Source organism: Saccostrea echinata, unplaced genomic scaffold (assembly GCF_033153115.1).
Source record: "Saccostrea echinata isolate AGI-Se365-2 ecotype Australia unplaced genomic scaffold, CSIRO_AGI_Sech_v1 ptg000016l, whole genome shotgun sequence".
Taxonomy (NCBI): Eukaryota; Metazoa; Mollusca; class Bivalvia; order Ostreida; family Ostreidae; genus Saccostrea; species Saccostrea echinata.
Genome location: NW_026889765.1, coordinates 27029131 through 27051512, shown reverse-complemented (window position 1 = coordinate 27051512; position 22382 = coordinate 27029131). Strand labels below are relative to the sequence as shown.

General features: G+C 32.4%; 1 long non-coding RNA gene across 1 annotated transcript; it reads right to left on the bottom strand.

Moving 5' to 3' along the window:
• Nucleotides 1–910: 910 nt before the first annotated feature.
• LOC133189070 (uncharacterized) lies at nucleotides 911–9952 on the bottom strand. The gene is made up of 3 exons (XR_009721397.1): nucleotides 9884–9952; nucleotides 1290–1374; nucleotides 911–966 (listed from the first exon to the last, which is right to left on the bottom strand). It is a non-coding gene; the product is annotated as an uncharacterized LOC133189070 (long non-coding RNA).
• Between the last annotated feature and the right edge of the window lie 12430 nt (nucleotides 9953–22382).

Genomic DNA, 22382 nt, shown 5'->3' with positions numbered 1-22382 from the left:
TATAATTGATCATTTGCCCCGTTAGCAACTTAGCATGACCATTTCATGACAGAACAATCTTCTGAAATCTAGAAGAAATGACCAAATGTTTGCAAAATATTACTATAATTGCTACCACTTACTATGTAGAAAGAAGTACACTGACAACCTAATATTTTTATTCACAATATTTAAGCTATATTTATGCTATATTCATTTAAGTACCCTGCCTAAATTCCATTATTAATGTAATTTTTTTGTTACTAACGTATTTGTAATTTAAGGACCCCATTGGAAATAAGCTTTTTTAAAAAGGCTTTTATGGGCTATCCTTAGGTAATACCTATCATCTGTATGTCATGTAATTTATATAATAATACATGTATATGCTCAATTAGATCTTTATTAAGTAGCATAGTGCTGAGATAATGTCTGTTTTTTTTTCTATTAGTGGGCTAATCTGTAATGTTTTAATTGTGTGTTATCATGACATTCTGTGATAATTTTACCTGAATAAAATGAAATGAAAAAAAAGCTCTTGGTACTAATAATTGAGTATCAAAACCTTACGATATGACATATAATACATGAACAATAGCCTGCAAATATATATTTTGGTTACCAATGAACAAAAAATGTAGCAAAAGCGATGACAAGAAAGTGAGATTGACAGATGGACAAACGAAAAGGACTACAATATTACATGTAGCCATTTATCAACGAAAGTAGATTAAGATGAATTTAATACCATACCATGGTTTTCGTCTACATCTCCTCGACTAAGTATAATTACGTGGTCAACATAATGAACTGAATGAAGATCTACAATAAGATATGAATCTTTAGTTTTCTCTGAATGAGCACAGTATTCGTGGTTATCTCTCGAGATCCGCCATATACCATCCACAGCGTAGGAGGCTTGAGAATGTTGGTCATAAGTGCTGCTTAATCTGGCCTGCTTTCCAAGAGCGACGTTGACAAAGTGAGCTATGAGAAAGAAATAAATATGTCCATTTGATGTGAAATCAGTAAATCACAACTCGGTATCTTTCTAATTATCCCACTGCTAATTATTTTAAGAGCTATTGTATCTGAATTCAAAATTAAAAAAAAACACACAAAACCTACCAAAACTAAAACAAAAGACCCCCCCCCCAAAAAAAAAAAAAAAAGTAATTGAAAAAAAAAAAGAAATAATATTGAGTCATATAAAAAATTAGATGGATTTGAATATGCAGACAAATTTTTGATCGACAAAACCCTTTTGATAATAATCAGACAAGACGACACAACATTGAAGTCATCATTACTGGTTTTTGGCATGCAGACAATGTTTTCTCTTGAACGCCGTACTCCTTGAATTGCTTCATGACATTTTCCTTTGATTAAGGAACTCTATAAATAATTCAATATTCAATAAATTAATCAATCTTTAGATCAATTTTAAGAAAGAAATTATTATTTTTACTACCATTTAAAACGTTACAAACTTTGAAACCTTAATCATGACTACCTGAATCACTAATATGTAATCAATTAATGCAGTTGTCAAAGTTTTATGTTGTACTAAGTATTTTGCACTTAAATCAAAACAGCAAGAAATAAATAGCAAGCAACTGCTAATTTTCACATTCGGTGTAGGTTTCTTTATAACATCCATAGGTAATTTACAAAATTCAATACCCTATAACACATACGAAACCTTGTCACTGCGCGATAGAATAAACAGTAGTAACTACATGTATACTATGCATTTTCTATACTCTGAAACACCAAAATATAATATTGTTTTGGCTCAATTTAATTATAAGGAACTATCCTATTATATAATCATACAAATATAACAATTGTACATTTGAAATTAATTTCAATTGTCATTTTTCTCCTCGCAATATTCATTTGCGTTATTAACTTTCCACGTCACAACTGCTAATTTTCCACATCACAACGGTTCTAAGGTCTATGAGGCACACCTTCTCTGAGAGGCGCAAAATTCATAAAAAAGTAACAAAATTAGCAATTATGAAGAGAGATATTAGAGAATTTAAACATAAGCATTGAAATCTTACTTTTGGATGTCGTAGGTCCTATAACAGCATGCACCTGTCCGTGCCGACAAATTATCATTCCGCGCCGCACGGAATTCAATAAGTCGGCACGGCCAGGTGCTGTTATAGGACCGACGACATCCAAAAGTAGGAAATCGATGCCTAAGAAATTCAAGCTGTGAGTTTTAAATATACCCCTTTATTAAATTGCAGGAAAATGAAACTGTAGAAATATCACACTGTAAGGAAATAATATGTGTTAAACTGAGTAATGACTGTTTAATAAAATGCACATGTAGTAAAGCGCAGATTGACATTCTAATGCATTTTACCTTTGAAATAAGAAAAACATTAATTTCAAGAGTTTTATTGCAGTGCAGTGAAATCTTATTTCAGTCGACTGTTTAAAAGAATAATTGAAATTAAGAAAAACTTATGAAAGAGATAACTGAAAATCTTATGTTCTTTTCCGTCCCTTTCGAGAATTTTTCACTCAATATAGAAACGTCACCATATACCGTTCAAGGGCTTCAAAGGATGATGTGACATACGGCCCCCGGTAAATTGACAAAAAATTAAATTTCTAAATTTTTCAGTAATTTTTTCATGCACTTAATCACTGATATGTATACCCTCATAAAATACTACTTTTATCGAAAATAGAAACATAATTTGGAAGATATATGTCTTTATTTTGAGTAGGGGTACCATGTTTACATCCAATTCCCATTGAACCTTGGCCCCGCCCCACTCTTTGAAGCCCTTAAAATATACGAGCGCAAGTAGGTACATTTTGCTCCTTTGGCTGGTCACTATATTTTATTGAAATCAACCTATATGTGAAAGGAGAAAAATGTACCTAACTGCGCTCACATGTTTTTTTTTTAAAAATGTAAAATCTACCTGGCCTTTCCCATTATGAACAGATCGACGAAACTATTTTTTCTGACGTAAGAATAAATTCATATGCTAATCGAGACACTGGTGATACTTTCTAACTGACCAATCAGCTAAATGAGTTGCATTACTAGTAATACTAATGACGTTTTATGCTTGGAAAAAAGGTTGTTTTTTTAACCTGCTTTCAGATAAATAATTTTTATGCATTTGAGACACAGATTAGACACGGATCTACAATTTCTCAGCTCACATTTACAAACAATTGATTTATAAATATACAAAGTTCAAAGTTTTGTAAAGCGTTTTGTGGGCAATCCTCAAGGTCTAAACGTATTCTCGAGAATCAGTGAATAGAAGATTCTTGTGCATTTCTTGACCCAAAACGGTAAACACTGAGGTTCCATGCGTATTATTATGTATAAATAGCCTTGGCTGACCATTAAAAGTTTGAAATGTATTAGAGATTAGATATCGTGTAAATTGACCCAAACCACGTGCCCTTGATAGAATGTCAACATGTAGTAAACCAGCATGTTTTGTCGTTCTGTCATCGGATTGGACAATTGTTCTCGGTAAGCGACAATGTGCGAAATAATAACAATAGCCATATAAGGTAGATTCCTCGGACATGTATATCCCTCTTTTGTACTAAGACCCGCCTATTCTGTTTTCATAAAAGAACATATTCATATTGTCACAAACCAGGCCGAATTTTGCTGTCATAGGGTCTAAAAAATCATAGATAATGCAGTAATCTTTATAATTAAAATGTGTTAGAACTATTCAAACTATTCAAAAGGCGTCGTATTTATTCACTCATGTTTGAGAACTATCAAAATCGTTGTAGATTAAATAGAATTCGTCGCAGAAAAAGAGGCCCCAGATAGGAGTTATGTCACATCCTTTAGACCTTTACTCGGCATTTAGGTTCATTGAGCCGTGTCAACGCTCGCCGTGACACGGACTGACGGAGCCTAGGTTTTTAAGGCCTCATCCAAAATACCCGCAACTTTCACTTCCAAGTGCCGAGCGCTTGGCGAAGAAACAGTTTCTACCTATTTTTAGCTCACCTTAGCTGAAAGCTCAAGTGAGCTTTTCTGATCACATTTTGTCTATAGTCCGTCTGTCCGTCTGTAAACTTTTCACATTTTCGACTTCTTCTCCAGAACCACTGGGCCAATTTCAACCAACTTGCCACAAAGTATCCTTGGGATTCAAGTTTGTTCAAATGAAGAGCCACGCCCTCATTCAAGGGGAGATAATTCAGAAATAGTGAAAATTTGGTGGCATGTTTTAAAAATCTTCTTCTCAAGAACCACTGGGTCAAAAAAGTTGAAAATTTTAGGAAACCATCTTAATATAGTGTAGATTTAAGTTTGTTCAAATGATGACCCCTGGGGATAGGCTGGAGCCACAATGGGGGATCAAATTTTTACATAGGAATATAGAGGGAAAAAACTTATAAAATCTTCTGCTGAAGAACAGCAAAGCCTTTTGTTCTATTGATATGGAAGCATCCTCAGTTTAAAATCAAGCCCCTCCCCTCCCCCTTGTAAACTTTTCATTACTGAACTGAACTGATATGTGCTTTTTCCTAGCTAACGTGCTCAGGTGAGCAATGGGGCCCACGGGCCTCTTGTTTTATCGACTTGGGTCAGTCGCGGCCGGGGTTTGAACCCACGACCTTCAGCAGTACACTGTAAGTTATAAACAATTAGAAGAATATTGAACAATTTGTAATGTTTCTCCCTGATAAGGCTTTTAACAATATATAGTTTTTGTCTATTTTAGAAGAACTTAGCTTTAACATCTGGTTTCAAAATAACGGACCTTATTATAAATATTAGTCCCCTACCGGTGAAAGCAGAGGGGTTTTCCTCCTTATCTGTCTGCCAGTCTGCCCTACTTTGTTTTCTATTCCTTTCTTCCTAAACGCTATTGATATTGAGCTGATGTTTGGTATATGTGTCTACCTTAATGAACAGATCTAGTTTACATTTTGTTCCATTTCGATGATTTTTGAAGGAATTACGATCTTTTTTAATTTTAATGGGAACCAAGTTAGAATTACAATTGCTGGTAGAGGACTAGAATTGCTTATGCAATATTTTCAGAATGCTTGTTTCATTATAGAGCATCACTGAATTTTTACAAATTTAAATCTAATTCAAATCTTTAAAATTATAAAATATTAAACCACATGTCTGAACTTATCTCATTACTATTTTTTATTGATGAGTAATTGAAGAAAAAATGGTGTGTATATATATATATATATATATATATATATATATATATATATATATATACGAGGGGTTATCAAAAAGTTCGTGGACTAGCGCCATAAAATTAAAACCGCTTTAAGTACATTGATGAATTTTAAAATACTTAGTTAGCATCATCTTTTCTATCTATAGAATAAACCACAAATCATAAGTTTTAATTTTTAATAAATTAGTATTGGTTTTGTAAGCAATGGTATGTCCAGGCGGCGCAACCTCGAACATGACGTTTTTTCAACCTGAGTGTAACTGAGAAAAACTCTTTTGATATGAGCACTTGACATCAAAAATTCCCGTTAATTCAGACATGTGATGGGACACAATTGTTCCGCAAAATGTGCAATTTTAATCTAATTCTGTAAGTTCTATGAAATTTTATGGTCTATTTTATAAGGAGTGCCCAAACAATTAAGGGCTTAAAATGACGTCAAAAGGGGGGAGGGATTTCTTTTTCCAACATTCTATAAAGTTTTGCTCCTGATAAAACTGGTATGAGCCTCGGGAATGTTTAAACTGTCTATAGAGAAATAAAATCCACCCAGAGTACTTGTTTTTAAATACCAAAAGAGATTCAGTAAGATGAGAGATGCACAGTTAATGTCGATTTGTAATCAAGGTGTGAAAAGTCAATCACGTCAAAGAGTAACGTTGATCATGTGTGGTAGATATTGAACTCCATCAAGCAAAATATGCTGGCATAATCAAGCGAGTATCTCTCCCTATGTATAGATTTGTTTACAATTTTATATGCATTGAAATCAGCCGTTCATGACATTGTCATACCATATAAACAAAACAGGTTTCAGTTTTACTTAACTCCAGGGAATCTCTTCAAGATAAGTGTATTGAGACAGAGGGAGTGCGCATTGAGAAGTAATGACGTTGTCGGACGTCATGAAACTAAAAGACAACAGCGCCGGGTGATCATATAATGTCTTTTTTATTTTATAATAATTTGACAAATTATCAACGTATTAAGCTAAAATTTTCCACACTTCTTAAACTTTTGTTGTTTAATGTTCCTTATAAATTTTGTAAACACAGACTACATAGTATTTTAAATTTATCGCATCAGTCCACGAACTTTTCGATAACCCCTCGTATATATATATATATATATATATATATATATATATATATATATATATATATATATATATATATATATATATATATATATATATGTCTTTGTATTACAGTAATATTTTTTATCATATGTAGTCTCATAACTGCAACGATGTGTGCAAACAAATTGAGTGACGCGCGTTAGCACGGTATAAAAATGGAACTCGTAAAATTTCTTACCTTGTCATTGATCATTAACGAAATCACTTTGTTAAAAAAACATTCTGACTGTGCACACATAAGTCTCTGATATTGATATTAACATGTATACACTGACAATACTCAAGCTGTAGAAAGTGAACTAAAACTTACTTAAGATGTTCACTATTAAGTTTCAACAACTTTCAAAACTTGTTTATGATGTATTTGATATATAATTATGTTACTAAAAAAAAATGAGGCATTAAAAATTCTTAACTCATGGCCGTAGGAACCGGAGGGTGGGTGGGTGGGGGGGTGCCTCCTTCCCAATAATGTTGCCGATACATAGAATACTATAAGAAAAACATAGCTACTATATGCTTGTGCCCCCTCAATAATAACGTCTGATGACCTTTTTTTGTTTGTCAAGGAATTTTGGTAGTTGATAGTGCCCCCCCTAACTGAAAATGTATGGTTGTGCCCCCTCAAAGTGAATTTGCTTCCTACGGGCCTGTAACTGATAAATAACTATGTTTACTGAAGCATAACCATTTCATAGAATAAAAAATAATTAAAATCGCGTCTATACTTTTTTGGAAGAATAAATTCAATTTTGTCTTTGTGTTTGTGTTCTTTATGTTTGTACTAAGATAAAACTCAGGAAAAAAGCTACCCCGTATGCGGCGTTTGATCCTGGAAAAGCGCCTTCAAGCAGACAGTATGGTGTCTGCAGGGGGTTCCTCTGGAGAAATTTGTAAGAAAAAAAAATGAAAACAATTAAAAACATAATAAATTCCTCTAATGAAAAATTGTTGCAAATAGATTAACATAAAAATGTTTACTATAGATAGCCAAGGCATTAAGTAAGCAACACACGATAATTTCAAGATTGTTTCACAAAATTGGGGCAACCGGAAGTTTATAGGATTTGGTATGGACACTAAGGCACTAGATGACAACGCGGCGATATGATAGTCAATAACTCTATGTTTATATACTGGTACTGATCAGGCAAATGTTCAATTCACAGATAAGAATAACAAGTGGTGCGTTAGCAATTTTGTCTAGTGTATAAGAAAATTAGTTTAGAAAATTATTTTACTTTAAACTTCATATAGAACTTAGAATTCATTTACGGATATACTACTTTTAGAAGTAAATTGTATTCAATATTCAATTAAACATACTCTGCTCATCGTCAGGAATATTTGATGAAGCATGGTGGAAGCAGTTTCTATTGAACCCGCCCCTTTTAAGCCAACCGAATGTTGAAAACTACTTTGTATTAATATGTATTTCCTAAACGCCATCGCAAAATTTGATCTATTACAACAGTAACAACCTATGTGATTTTCTCTAAAATAAAACATACGTAAAATCCATGAAAACAGGTACGTCAAGACCTAGCCCTTTTGATCGTCGCAAGCCATAGCTTTTGTGCCCATTCTATTTTTTCCATAAGAATGGAAATGGAGTTGACATGAAACCCATGGCATGAGATGAAGCTTTATGGATTATGGAAAACAGCCCCAGGAATGAATAACAGAACCATATTGGGGAAGGAATTTAAAATTTTTTTATCATTAAAGTTAAATATTTTGTGCTTTTATACTTACAGTTGTAAGTACTATAATATAATCAACATTCTTGTTAAACTGAATCAGAGTAGTCAGATCATCGCAATATTCAATAGAAAATGTTACCGACAAAGGGTTACCCTGTGACACCTTTCAGGAGTAACCAATGAACTCATCCGTTGACGGCCGTTGGGAAAACTTCCCCTGATATTCCTAGGCAAACCGAAAAGCTCGAAATCTCGGCATGGATACTGTTGCGGCTACGGAGCATCACTCATTATAATTCCTTTGTCATAAAAATATAATCCGACAATAAACACTTAATATCCTCTAATAATTTAATTTTGTTTGTATTTTAGCCCCTGATTGGTTAATATCCAAAAAGGAACACAAATTATTTCTGTATAACCTGGTGTGGTATGGGGACACCCCCCCCCCCCCCTGACAATCAGCTGAATCATCTGTATCCATACAATCCTCTCATTTCCAGTCCTTGGGATTCATGGAAAATTCCAGATTTAATTAATGTACCTTTAACTTCAAACAATAATTCGATCTTACCACATGTAAACAAACAACACGGCTGCTAGGCCTATGTATCAGTTTTTACCTCCCCTCGCTTCCCATCACTTCCGTCACTTCCGTTACTATGGTTGTATTATTGATCGGCAAATTTGAACTAATAAAAAGCAACGAAATTTTACACCCATAGTTATGTAATGATTTTAAAGTCATTCCTAAAATATATAGACACTATCAAGATAAGCTTCATTTTTGTTTCAAATTTTTTTTATTTACCTAATTAATACAGTTTCGGGTGTTTAAACCAAGTAAATCGTTGACCTAGCATCCTTTAAGACAAGTAAAGCCCCTCTAGGGCTTGAGTTTATGATTGACAATATCTATGTGAATTTTGGAGACCAGGTCTTCCAACAATCTGCCGGAATTTCCATGGGTATCAATTGCTCCTCGTTATTAACGGACCTGCTTTCGTATTAATTTTAAAATACTTTATTCAAAAACTTATACATGAGATAGGGAGAACATTTTCTGTGGCCTTCAACTCGATATTTAGAGATATCAACGATCTATTATCAATTAACAATTGTTACGTCCATTCATATGTCAAGTCGATATATCCTAATGACCTTGAGATAAATGATACCACAGAATCTGACACATCTGTTTCATATTTGGATATTTTACTAGAAAAAAACCGTCAACAGTAACCTAACAACAATACTTTATGATGTCTTTAACATTTTAATCGTCAACTTCCCTTACTTATGCAGGAATATACCATTAACACCTGCATGCGGGGTTTATATCTGTCAGTTGATTCGATACTCCAGAGCAAGCTCTACGTATGAACAATTTCCAAAACACGGTAAGTTATTGACAAACAAGTTGACGAAACAAAAATATCAACAGTCTCGATTAAAGTCATCATTTTGCAAGTTCAATGGTAGATACAATAACCTTGTCAGCAAATTCTATCTAACATTAAGTCAATTTTTTCCGTTTTCCAATACAAGGAGCACCCGGGACGGGTGTTACCGGTCGACTGGGTATGCTTACTCCTCCATGGCACTGATTCCACCTCTGATGTTTTAAGAGGTTGTTGGTTGCTCTGCTCCCGATTCGTATTGTTTCAATTAACTTTTGAGCTTGGTAATTGTTCGTTATCTCCATCTTTCATGTTCTCAGAGTTACTGTGACTAAAAGATTACATCTGATTATCATTGGGTTTTTTTTTCAAATTTATCTTTATGAATGTTGAATAACCAGATATGTGTTCATGTGTTCGGTGAAGTACACTGTACTAACATACCTGGTGGGGTAGACAAACTTTAATTGTGTCACTCAGTTCCGGGGGCGTGACCTCTAACGAGGGGTAGGGTTCTGCTCTCAGCTCACACATCAATTCATCTCTCCTGTACACCACAGACAGACATACACTGTTCAGTTTACACCTATCCAAACACATCCGATATCCTAATGGTTTAATTATATCCAAAGCTTCGCCGCTATTTGTTATCTCCCCTCCATTTAAAGATACCCCGAAACACTGGATTTGTAAAATTTTGACATATAAGAAAAGCAGGAGTAAATCTGATAATGTCAATTGCACCATGCTGTTACATACAATTCTCAACAGTTTGCAATCAAGTTCCGAGAAAACCCTCATATTAAACTCTCTCTTAACGCAATACTTGAATATTAATAACTTTTTTATTTTTAGGATTATTGCATGTTTTGAAGATGATATAAATTGTGTTCGATATTATTCACCAAAGCCTGTCATCATGATATATGATTTATTCAATCTCTTCTTTAAGATCGACATCTATGGACAAATAAAAAGTAAGTACGCAAGACTAAATAGATAATTAGTTAGAAAAACATGCTTATAATGAAATATTTACATCCACTGAATTTTATCTCCAGTATTTCTTATGATAACCAAGGTCGTTTATCAATACTTTAAAGCCGCAAACAAACCACCTGTAAAGATTTATTGAGCATAGGCTCTTTTATCAATGAAGCATAGAATGACATCCATATCAATAATACAATATTTAACGTAGTTATCTTATTATATATGATTATTTATACAGACATAAATATAAACAATAAAATAACTTTCTTTGTTAGTATAAGAATTAACTTTGCAACTATTGCAAAATCATGCGTAAGAGAGTTATGCATTTTTTTTCTGCAACAGCTGCAGCAGTAACTCCCATACTCTTTTATTGTTTACTTAACAGCTTTCTTACATTCCCTGTAGTTTTAAAACGTATTATTAACTTCGCGGACATAACGAATTACGTTTATAACAAATCAAAATTGTTCCTCCCTGGCACTCTGCTGTAAGTGTATTTTACTGTAATTAGAAAAGTTGTCTGGGTTACCTTTATATATTCTATGGTTACCAGAATAATACAAGAACTATTTTTGTTTCAAAATATTACTTTGTAACACGTAACGTTTTTGAGTAATGTTTTAGTTTGCTAGTTCGCACATGAAAGAAAACGGGGAAGGGTGTTAAAACATAACCCGCCCAAAATATAACATTTACACAGACCTGTGAAATATATGTAGGAAGGTGGACTTCCATTCCCTTCCTTTCCTAGATTTCCCCCATGGATATTACGGAGAATCTGTACCTGCAATCATATAATTATTTTATATTTGGGGACCTCCGACCAACCATAAAACATAGGATATAAGGAATTGAGCTCTGACAGAAAACCTAAATTAGATGTGTATGTTAATGTTGTGGCAAGCACTTCTGTTAATGTTGTAGTGAATGTTGGTAACATTTCAGCCTAAACAAGTCGAATATACCTTAAATGTTGATCTTCTGGTGACTCTTGTCAAGTCCAGTGGGCTATACTCGCCACGTTATGTCGATGTCCCTGACACTTATTGTAAAAGGCCTGTCGAAATAAGTTTCACAGTGAAGTAATCATCACGAAGACGTATAATGTCTTCTTCATTATTGCAAGACGTTTATGATTTTTCATCTGAAATGGCTACAAACACCACCATCGCCCGTCAGCAAAACATCTCCTCAATGCCTTAGTTCCAAACTTCCAAAGGTTCATCTTTTCAAGACCCACATAATACCTTGATTCTCCAAAATCTTTGCAGGAACCCACGTGGGAGATATGATCATTGTGAAAGCTATAAACAGTTAAGCTGTTCTCGGGGCTTTTGTTCATCTCATTTAGCAGGTAATAGTTCAAAGTTGCATTCAACCAATATTAAGCTCAAGAAAAGAACAACGAAATGCCGTTAAAAAATATGAAGGAATACAGTCTTTGAAAAAAAAATCAACCCTGAACTCAAACAGAGGGTCGATGATCTTGAATATGGACTAGACAGTCTCCAGCAATATGGACTCGACAATCTCGAGCAATATGGACTCGACAATCTCGAGCAATATGGACTCGACAATCTCGAGCAATATGGATTAGACAGTCTCGAGTAATATAGTCTAGACAGTATCCAGCAATGTGGACTAGACCATCTCGAGCAATATGGACCAGACAATAATCTCCAGCAATATTGACAAGGAACATCATTACGTTTCCATAGTGTACCCATACCCGTACAGGGGACAGATGATAAGGAGGAGAACATTGATACAGATATTACTGTGATTAAAATATGTGTAGGGATGGGGAGTCACCATTTCACCGCATGACATCAACCGCTCGCATCCAATTGAGAGTCCTACCCAAAATAACGAAATGCAAATCATTTGAGAATTCAGAGGCTCGAAAAAAAAATAAAGTGTATTGTGGGAAAAAAATTAAGGCCAGACGTACTTCAAATATTTTTTGTATCTCTTCATAATATATATTAAATATTCATAATTATCCGTAACTTATGATTTCTAAACAGTTTTCAACATGTCTTAAGAAATAAATTCACAAAAATTGTAATAATGACAATTTAAAAGATTTCTAATAGGAGTACATGTATATAGGAAACTCTGGTATCTTGCACGAATGCCTGGTAAGGCATCTCCATTTTTCGTGAGGAAACTTTTGAAGGAGAGATTCTTGTCTGGTTTCTGACTTAATGAAATATTCAAAGTATATCTATACTACTATATTAAAATAATAGACTCGAATTTTTGGCCTTTAATACCGATAAATCGGAAGAGTACTGTCTTTTGTTATATATATTTTAAACATAATTGGTACTTGAAGATTACCAATTTGTTTTTATTTTTTCTAAATTAGCCTTTGCTAATTAATAATCAACGAAAATTCCACAAAAAATTCCGGAAATCATCTGGATTTTTTGGATTTTACAATCTTGCGCGTGCGCATTACATTCACGGTAAATCAGAGAAGACAAAAGAAGTACTAAGTAGATAATTATATATTTGTTATTTTAAAATTTCTCTAATAAGAAATCATAAATATATATAAGAAATCATTAATATATATGAACAGAATATATAGCAAATTTCCAATGAAAATTTACACGTATTTGTATTATCTTTCTGAGTTTATCCATACAAATGTGATATAGTGGCCACGTGGGTAATCATTCGCCATCTCGGAGACACATTTATTATATGTTATTTATGTCTCTGGCCATCTTAACGGGGGCAAAAAGCTCATGATCGTAGGAGCAATATTAATGTAACTACCCGATTTTATTTTATCCTTCCTTTCTTTTATGCTTTTTTGAGGGGAAGGGGGGGGGTTACAACTCCAGCTAGAATCACATCTTAGTGAAGTTAGCATTCTTTTTCCGCGAAAAATTACAATAACATTATTTTCATTTCTTAACTTTGAAACAAATCGAAGTAATTAAATAACGTCAATATAACCCATATTTTCAATTTGAAATGTGTCTAAATGATTGCAACTTGAATTTGTTCGCCATGTTTACTATTACCTTCACTGCTGAAAGTTATAACGCGGTGAATATGAAACATAAACTAAGGGCAAAGAAATATTTGATTCCATGCAAAAAATTCACATTATATTTCTTAGAAGTGCAGTGAAATCAATAGGATTATTGTAGGTTTATAGCTTTGTTATGTAAATACATGTAATGACCTCTGACCCTGGTCTGTCAACAATACGGTGAACACCCCCTGCAATGCTTGCGCCGTGCATTTCCCACGTGAACCATCAAAGAAAGCATTTTATTGTTTATATCTAAATTCACCTCTAAAAATTTCTTTCACTTTCAAAAAAAATGGGTGAAATATGTAAATTATTGTTATTGATCTTCAGTACGTTATATAGAAGGGACAGCCTGTTCTTCTAAATATGTAAAGGTTGTCATGGTAACTACGCTTTATAGGTATCAGCAGTGCTGAACTCTTTGTTGTTGTCATATTTTCAATGAATATCCATAATTTCTTTTATTAAATTTGTTTGGAAAGGTGAAATTTATGTAAGCTCCGGCGTGATTCTAACTCATGACTTGATTTATAGCTAACTGGTGGTCAAAGCCATTCTGCGCTACGCCGTTACGCAACAATTTTGCAAAAAAAAAAAAAGCAAAACAAAACAAAACAAAAACAAAAAAAACCCAGAATTATATTCACATTCATTGTTTATCTCAAAAGTACCTTACAATATCAATGTCTATTTTGTAAATGTCCGATATGCACATGGATGCATTCATAACAATGTCAACCCGTGCACGCACGGGTCAAAGTCTAGTATTTGTATATATTTCTTATGTATTTAGATTTCAGGGATTTAATTATTAAAAAGATGATATTTTTCTTTCCTCCTCATAATAGTACAACTTTAAATAGAAATGAATTATTGACTTTGAAATGTAGTAAGGACTATATTTTTGGCGGAACGGCGGTGTATGTCTGCTTCTCAAAATTACGACAGAACAATGAATTTAGTTTAAAACTTATATCCTATACTTAGGCCAGGTAAGATTTTTTCGACAATTTTTTGAGATTTGATGAAGTTTATATTGTTGACATCCATACTTAACTCGGGGGGTTGGGAGGGGGGATACTTCACTAAGTGTTGCTTGGCTGCAATAATGTAGCCCTCTCCGATTTTTTTATCCGATGTTTTCAGAAGAGGGCTTCAATCCAACAGAAACTCCGTAATGGAACTAACAATTGCATGGAAGGTTCGTTCACAAAGCATGTGTTAAAACAAGGTAAAATTTGACAAGCTAAAACAGGCATTATCTAACTTCTTTTTAATCAGTGCAGTTTATTTTGTAATAAATGTTCCTTATAAGATCGGGATTTTTATTTACCAAATTGTTATTTGAAGAATGAATTAATTTATAATTAAAAAGGAATCCTTTCAAGTCAGATAGAAAGTACTTTTGGGGACATTCAAAATGTAATTATTATTACTTATTCATAATTGGATGATTTCCAACTAAGCATGGTCGAAAGACTAGATGTCGAAATGTCTTCATAACTTATTCAACGCTGTTTTCCGTCAGAAATGCATTTGTAAACTGATCAATGAATTGTCGAAAATCTATTACAGTATTCATTACTTTAAATCACCATTTTATTTTATAAAAAATTATTTCTCGTTATTACACGAGACTGTCTGCTCGCGAAGATTATGTAAAACGGGAACCAATATTCATGAAAATTCCTGAAAATTTTGTCTCACATGTCCATGTTAATACAAATCATCATTTCGTGAAAATTAGGGTAAGCGAAAATTTGGTGATCTAAAGTATTCTTTTTTTTTGTTCTGAAAGAGTTTTAAACATTTTCCCTGTATGTTTCTACATTTATATTAATACTAACAAATTGTTTTTCGCTAAACCTTACACCCGAATACATGTATGATTAGATTACTTGTATCTCCGCTACATAAGATAATTTATTTTATAAATGTTTAATAAGTCGTAGAGCATTTGTTCTAGGTCAAGCTTAACTCTATCTTAGAGAGATGCAAGATTTTCCCCCTCTAATACGCTGAAAGAAGTATCCAATGGCAAAAAACCTTTAAAATAACAAAATAAATTCTCCCTTGAATATTATTAGGCCACTAAATGAATTGTATTTTGCTGCATGTGGTCACCCAGTTAGATTTTTTAATCTACTTTAACTAAATGTGAACATTTTATTTGGGATATATTTTGGAGCCACCTATTTTGCTAATTTATATATATTATATATATATATATATATATTATATGTAAGAATCACATAATGGGAAGCCAATTTTTATTGCAATTTTAATTGGTTTAAAGTTTTTCTCAGGAGTCTTGACCTTAGTCTCTTTTTATTAAATTTTGTATTTTCTATAATTATATGTTGTCATCCCATAATAAATGACATTGTTTGGAACTAATTCTGGCTTCTGTTTTTCGGCAAATACAAGCTAAGTGAAGTCAGAGGAGTGTTTAAGCAATATAAATTAAAACATTTGGAAACACTACCTTACGGAAATTCCTTGAGATACCAAAAAACAAAAACAAAAAAAAAATATAATAAACTTCACCAGACATGTTTTTTTTTTCTTTTGGAAGATTGGGGTGGGGATGGGGGTCATAGCTCCGAAAACACTTCCTTCGTTTTCTATCGAATATTATACACTGGTAAAATTAATGTGACCCCCCAGTGTGCGCCAAAAACTTTTTTCAGCACTAGCCCAGTTGGGTTAAGTGTCGACCTCTTTTGACTAACCCGACAAAATTTTTATTAGTGTTCGGGCATTGGGCTAGTGCTTTTGGCGTACACTGGGTGACAACATCCCCCTCCCAAATTTCTGCGAATCTGGACTGTTTATATTAAGAGCTCGAGGAGCATTTAAGTTTGTCAATTGATATTTATTTTCATCTTAATTATGATATCTTATGAATGTAAAAAAAAAAAAAAACTCTCTGATATATATTTAGTCAGTAAAAAATGGATGGTAGACCTTGCTAAACGTGCTTCACCTTTGGACGTATTTTCCTCGAACAGACTATATCGCAAAGTATTTTATGGAATTTTTTAAAAACATTTCCGTACTGATGTTATCACTTTTAATTCCCTTCACCAGCCTCGGAGAGTGAACTCTATTACTTTTTTTGCTGAACTACGATCGCCAGTTTAACCTGTAAACAAAATCATTCTTCTTCATTTTCCGAGATTAGGAAGAAGTTTAACAGGATTTCGGAGACAAGTAAAGTGACAACTTTAATAGGAAACTATATTAAGAATCTTCATCAAGAAAGAATGTCAGATCTATGTTAAGAAATAAAGGAGTAAGGAAACCATTTCTCCCTTATATTGATTGCTTGAAAAGTAAATTTCATGAAATGTTGATTTTACGAGAGTACCAAAAAATCAATAAAATATGTTTAAATCATATTTAATGTATATGTGGGAAAAAATTGGCTTTTTGGTTGTTATTTTACATTATTTTTTCAATTTTGGTTTGAAAAGTTTTAATATGAAAGAAATATGAAACAATTAAATTCCTCCAAAATCACTTTTTATATAGTCAATTCTTTAAATCTAAACCAAAAAAGAATTTTAATATCAAGGTTTTCTTACTAAAAATACTAGCTTTTGAAGCGACTCTATTTTAATTATTGTGTTGCACTCCTGACATTTGATATGTATTTTATTTAACACTGTTTTAAAAATTATAACACACAATAAGCCTTTCTTAGCTTGTAAATCAATTCATCGTTTTGATATTTTTTATCATAGTTTTTCAATTTTCAAAACATGATTATTTGCAATGTTATATACCGGTATATACATTGTATTTAAAAGTATGTGTTAGGCAATGAAAACTATCTGAACCCTTTGAGTAAGATTTTGAAGCGAAAATTACGTCAAAACTTGTTGTGTTGTTTCAGTGAAGTTGAGGTGGAATTTCTTGAATTTTATAACAATTTTTCAGTGTGGTTATTTTTTACATTCATAAAAAAATCAAAGAAAAGTTAAAAATACATCTGAATTGATAAAATTGAAGAAGGATTTTAATAACAAAACTGTCAATAATTTAGTACTAAATTATTCAAATAGATCGTTATTAATTAAAGAATATTTCTAAGCATGAATAGAAGTCTTTTCATCATAAATCTTGAATCTCTAAAAAAAAAAAATGTGTTGCAATCCTGACCATAGAAATATAGATCTGAAACACAAACAGACCCTGTAATTGACAAACCTATTTGGTAAAAATGTTCGTTGTGTCATATACTGATAAAAGTTTTTTTATGCTGGGGAGCAAAACATCAAATGTTGCACTCCTGACATTATTGGGCATGCATAGATACCTGACTGTCATAAATGCTGCTTATGATTTATATGATATTTTTAAGTTTTTTTGACCTAATTGTCCTTCAGATTTTTTAAAATCGATGTTTTTGTAACATTTTTTCAACATCATGACCACAACTTGATCAAACGAAAGTTGCTACAGTCTACATTTAAAGCTCAATACTTTCAATATTATCAGGAAAGTCTTTATTTCCAACATGAACCATTATTATTTATTTCACAGATCTTCATAAATATATTGAATTTTCAAAATGTCACAAAAAAGTGTTGAACTCCTGACATTAAAATGTCACCATAAAAAGCATCATTTTTGAGCATAACTTTTTTTTGTGAATTGAGATGTCAATGAGATATTTGGATGGCATTTAGACACTATCTAAAGACATATGCTGAGACATAGAAATTTATTCCCATTGCCCGTATTTTAAGTGCAGGTTGATAAATATGTGGTTGGTCATTTTTCTTAACTCACCCTATTCAGACAAGTGAAATTAAAAAAAATTTCTCCCTCACGCCTTATAACATTAAAGATATTTAGACATATCCTGTCATGTCTAGTGGAATAAAAGAGTGTGTTAAATTCTAATGAACATTATTTTTTAAAATAAGGTCTTTGGACTCTTTGTTTATCAAATCCTTTGATCTATATCCGATCAAATGTGTTCAATACAAAAACATGAAACATTATTAAGCAAAACCATCAGTATCATTGGTAATAAACTTGCATAAATTATAAAAGCATAATTAATTATGAAGATATTGCAAAAGGAAAACAATTTTAAATGGTAAAACAAGTTTTACAAAAAAAAAAAGGTTTTTGAACAAAGGAATAATTAATTCTAGCATATCAAATGAAACTAAGATTATAGAACGCCATGTGATCAAAGTTATCATAGACGCGGAAACGAAAATTGAAAGCGGAGATCAATGATTCAAAATGTTAAATATTAGATAAACATTATCAATTTAAAACCAGAAAAGACAGATAAGCTCCCATTAAAATTTATTAAAATTAAGTCTATGATTAGGGTTTATTTGTAACAAATATTTTATGCCGAAAAAGAATAAAAAGCGGGGGGGGGGGGGGGGGGGGGAGTGTCCTTAGATCAGTATAATGTAAAATCAGTAAAATCTTCCGATCGACTTTCAAATGATTTTATTACTAGTTAGAATTTTGATGCAAGAAAAAAATGGCGTTTTATGAGTGTAAAAAGGGCAAAAAAAATTTTATGCAAATTAATTTTATTGCAAAATTGCAAAATCAGTGTTCAGTAACTCTCCGCTACTCGGGTATCGGATGCTCGGGTCTCCGAGAGCTCTGCTACATGTAAGACGACCTCCCCCGTCTCCGAAACTGTTTTCTTACTCTTCCTGAACAAATATGATAATGATGGTTATTAATAAAATATATATTATTTCTATTTATTTGTCAGATAGCGTTCTTTTAATCTTCATTTACATTTTTTTAATTTTAAAAATAAACTATGATCGAAATTTATCCTCCCCATATTTTATTCTTAAAAAATATTTTATGAATAAACAAACACATCACTAAGGTCCCAATGCACCTGTTAGGTGTTTCTGTCCCTTACCCTTTCTCTTCGATCCTTTAGATTTCAGATAATTATTCATTATTCAATGGTGAAATACCACAGGATTTCTTTGAAACTTAATTATGTCTTGATCAGTTTTTTAAATCATTCATTATTCACAGATTAATTAAAAAAAATTCGAGGTACACCGGCATCATCTAAATTAGTTTAATTATTCCACAAACGAAACGACAATGAATATCTAAGCATATAGCTAAAATGATTTACTGTAAAAATTAACGTAAGCTTTAAATATGAGCGTTTTCTCGTAACTTGATTGACTAGTATTTGTCAAGAATCATACATAACAACCATGACGCAATCATCAGAATTTCTATTTCTTCTTTTATTTTCTTGCACATTTTATCTATGTCAAGGTATGATAACAAACTCTAGTGGAGCTCTGGATACTATCAAACCGTTTGGATACCGGATGTGCTTAGATAGGTGTAAACTGAACAGTTTATGTCTGTCTGTAGTGTACAGGAGAGATGAATTAACGTGTGAGCTGAGACCAGAACCTTATTCCTCGATAGAGACCACACCATTGGAATTGAGGAACATGAATAAAAGTTGTCAAGAACACCAGGTTTGTTTGTTGGGATTTTATCAACACTAGCATTTGTTTATTCCAAGCCGCAGGTACGGCAAATCTATTTGTGATTTTGTTGGAAAGTACATAATGATTGATTGATTGTATGTTGTTTTACGTCCCGTTCGAGAATCATCCGAAGGACCCGCAATTTTCACTTCAAAGTGCCGAGTGCTTGGCGAAGGAACAGTTGCTACCTATTTTTTATCGACTTATGTCAGTCGTGGCCATGATTCGAACACACGACCTTCCGATCACGGAGCGAGCGTTCTACCGACTGAGCTACCGTGACGGCAAAGTACATAAGGAAGACGATTTGTTATTTTCCGTAGAATAATCTTTTAATGATCATATGTATAAAAATTTAATGAAATGAATGATAGATTTTAAAGATTATGAAAAGTCTGAATTAATGTTATTATATTTCTTTTTTTTTAATTTGTTTATATTTTCTTCAGATATTTAATAATTAAGGACTTTATAGAAAGTTTTAAATCTCACTAGTAATACTCAACTAATGGGAGTGCGTAAGATACATACATCTAAGATTTCAGATTTTGATTGCAAAAAAAAAAGAGGTTTTAAAAAATTGAAATTTTTAGAATCTTTTTTAAAATTTTCTTTTAATTGTGCAGACACAACAATATTTTAATATGCAGTTCAATATTTATCATCGTCATCATCGCGTGATAAAAGATCAAGAATTTCTTCATATTTTGACAGAAAACTTTAGAATTATATAATTTTAGGATTAAAATTTATTTATTATAATTTTGAGTATTTGGCTCATCCATTTTGATGACAGCAACTCCTTTCTGCTATCGCTAATTTTTATATCCATGAATACCAATTTTTGATTTTCTGTAATATGATTGATTAATGATTTCACCAACTCTGAAAAGTTCTACAAAGCTTTACTCCGAAATATTAAATGTGTTATACACACTTCAGACAATATAATTTTATTTAACTTTGATGTTGATTTATTATACCCCCCCTCCCTCCGAAGGAGGGGGTATACTGTTTTACCCTTGTGTGTCTGTCTGTCTGTGACCGTGTGTCTGTCCGTAACAAATTTTCGTCGCAGTTTTCTCAGCAACTACTCATTACAGATACTTGAAATTAGCACAGTATTTGCTTAGGCATGTCATATGGTGGGAGTCAATTTTCTTGAAATCTAATCTCAACTTCCTGTTAGGCATGCCATATGGTGGGATAAATTTTTGTATGAATAAGACGTCAACTTTCTGTTATCCGTGTGTCTGTCCGTAACAAATTTTCGTCGCAGTTTTCTCAGCAACTACTCATCACAGATGCTTGAAATTTTAGCACATTCTTTATTTAGGCGTGCCATATGATGAGATTCATATTTTTGCTCGAATCCGACGTCAACTTCCTGTTGATCCGTGCATCTGTCCGTACCAAGTTTTCTCAGTAACTACTTAGCGAAGATCCTTGAAATTTGCACATTTTTTGTTTAGGCATGCCAGATGGTGGGATTCATTTTTGTATGAATTCGATGTCAACATGAGAGAGTATATTCACATCAAAGCGGGGGTATTACTAGTGACTTCTTGTTAGATTAAATTTTATTTTTATAATACTTGTACATATTTCAAGTTATATTAAAGTTTGTCCTCGATCTCAAAAAAATCCCTGTACACCACAGACTGAAGTAGATGTCACTGTATTAGTAATTAAAGTTTTGTTAAAATTATAAATATATTTCATTTTTATTTTCTCAATGGTTAAAATGCATCTCAATTCTTTTTTAAATTTTTAAATAGGTAAGATACATCTACATTTAAATTTGCGAATCTTCAATTTGCTACATGTGTATTTCCATAGGCTGTCATTAATTTTAAAAAAAATTCAGCTTCAATAATTAGATATCCTTTTGGGGCGTAGTGATGATATACATGTATTTCAAAATGAAGTATTCATTATTATTTAGGGTTTTTTTTTTTATTTTCCTGCAATTCATAAATTAAGATAATTTTTTTTAACTTTCAAAGCTTTTTTGCTTATTTCCTGCTGCCGAATACCACGTAAAAAATTGGAATCAATATGAATCGCTTATTTTAAGGGTAATCGTGTTAAAAGCTTTTTTTCTAAATACTATGAATACTTTCTATGTTTTAATTGATATGAAAACTGATTAAATTTTAATTTATTCATAGAATTCGCTAATCCAAGGAAAATGTCTTGAAGTAATACAAGGAATACGGCTCTCTGGAGGAAACATTGTCTGCATACTAACAACTAGTAAGAATATTGCAATCGAGTTTTTGTCTACTTAGAATTTTCAAAAGTTTTTTTTAGGGGGGTGGGCTAAAATATTTCTTTGACAATCTCGTCGATTTTGTTCTTCTAATTAATTTTTTGT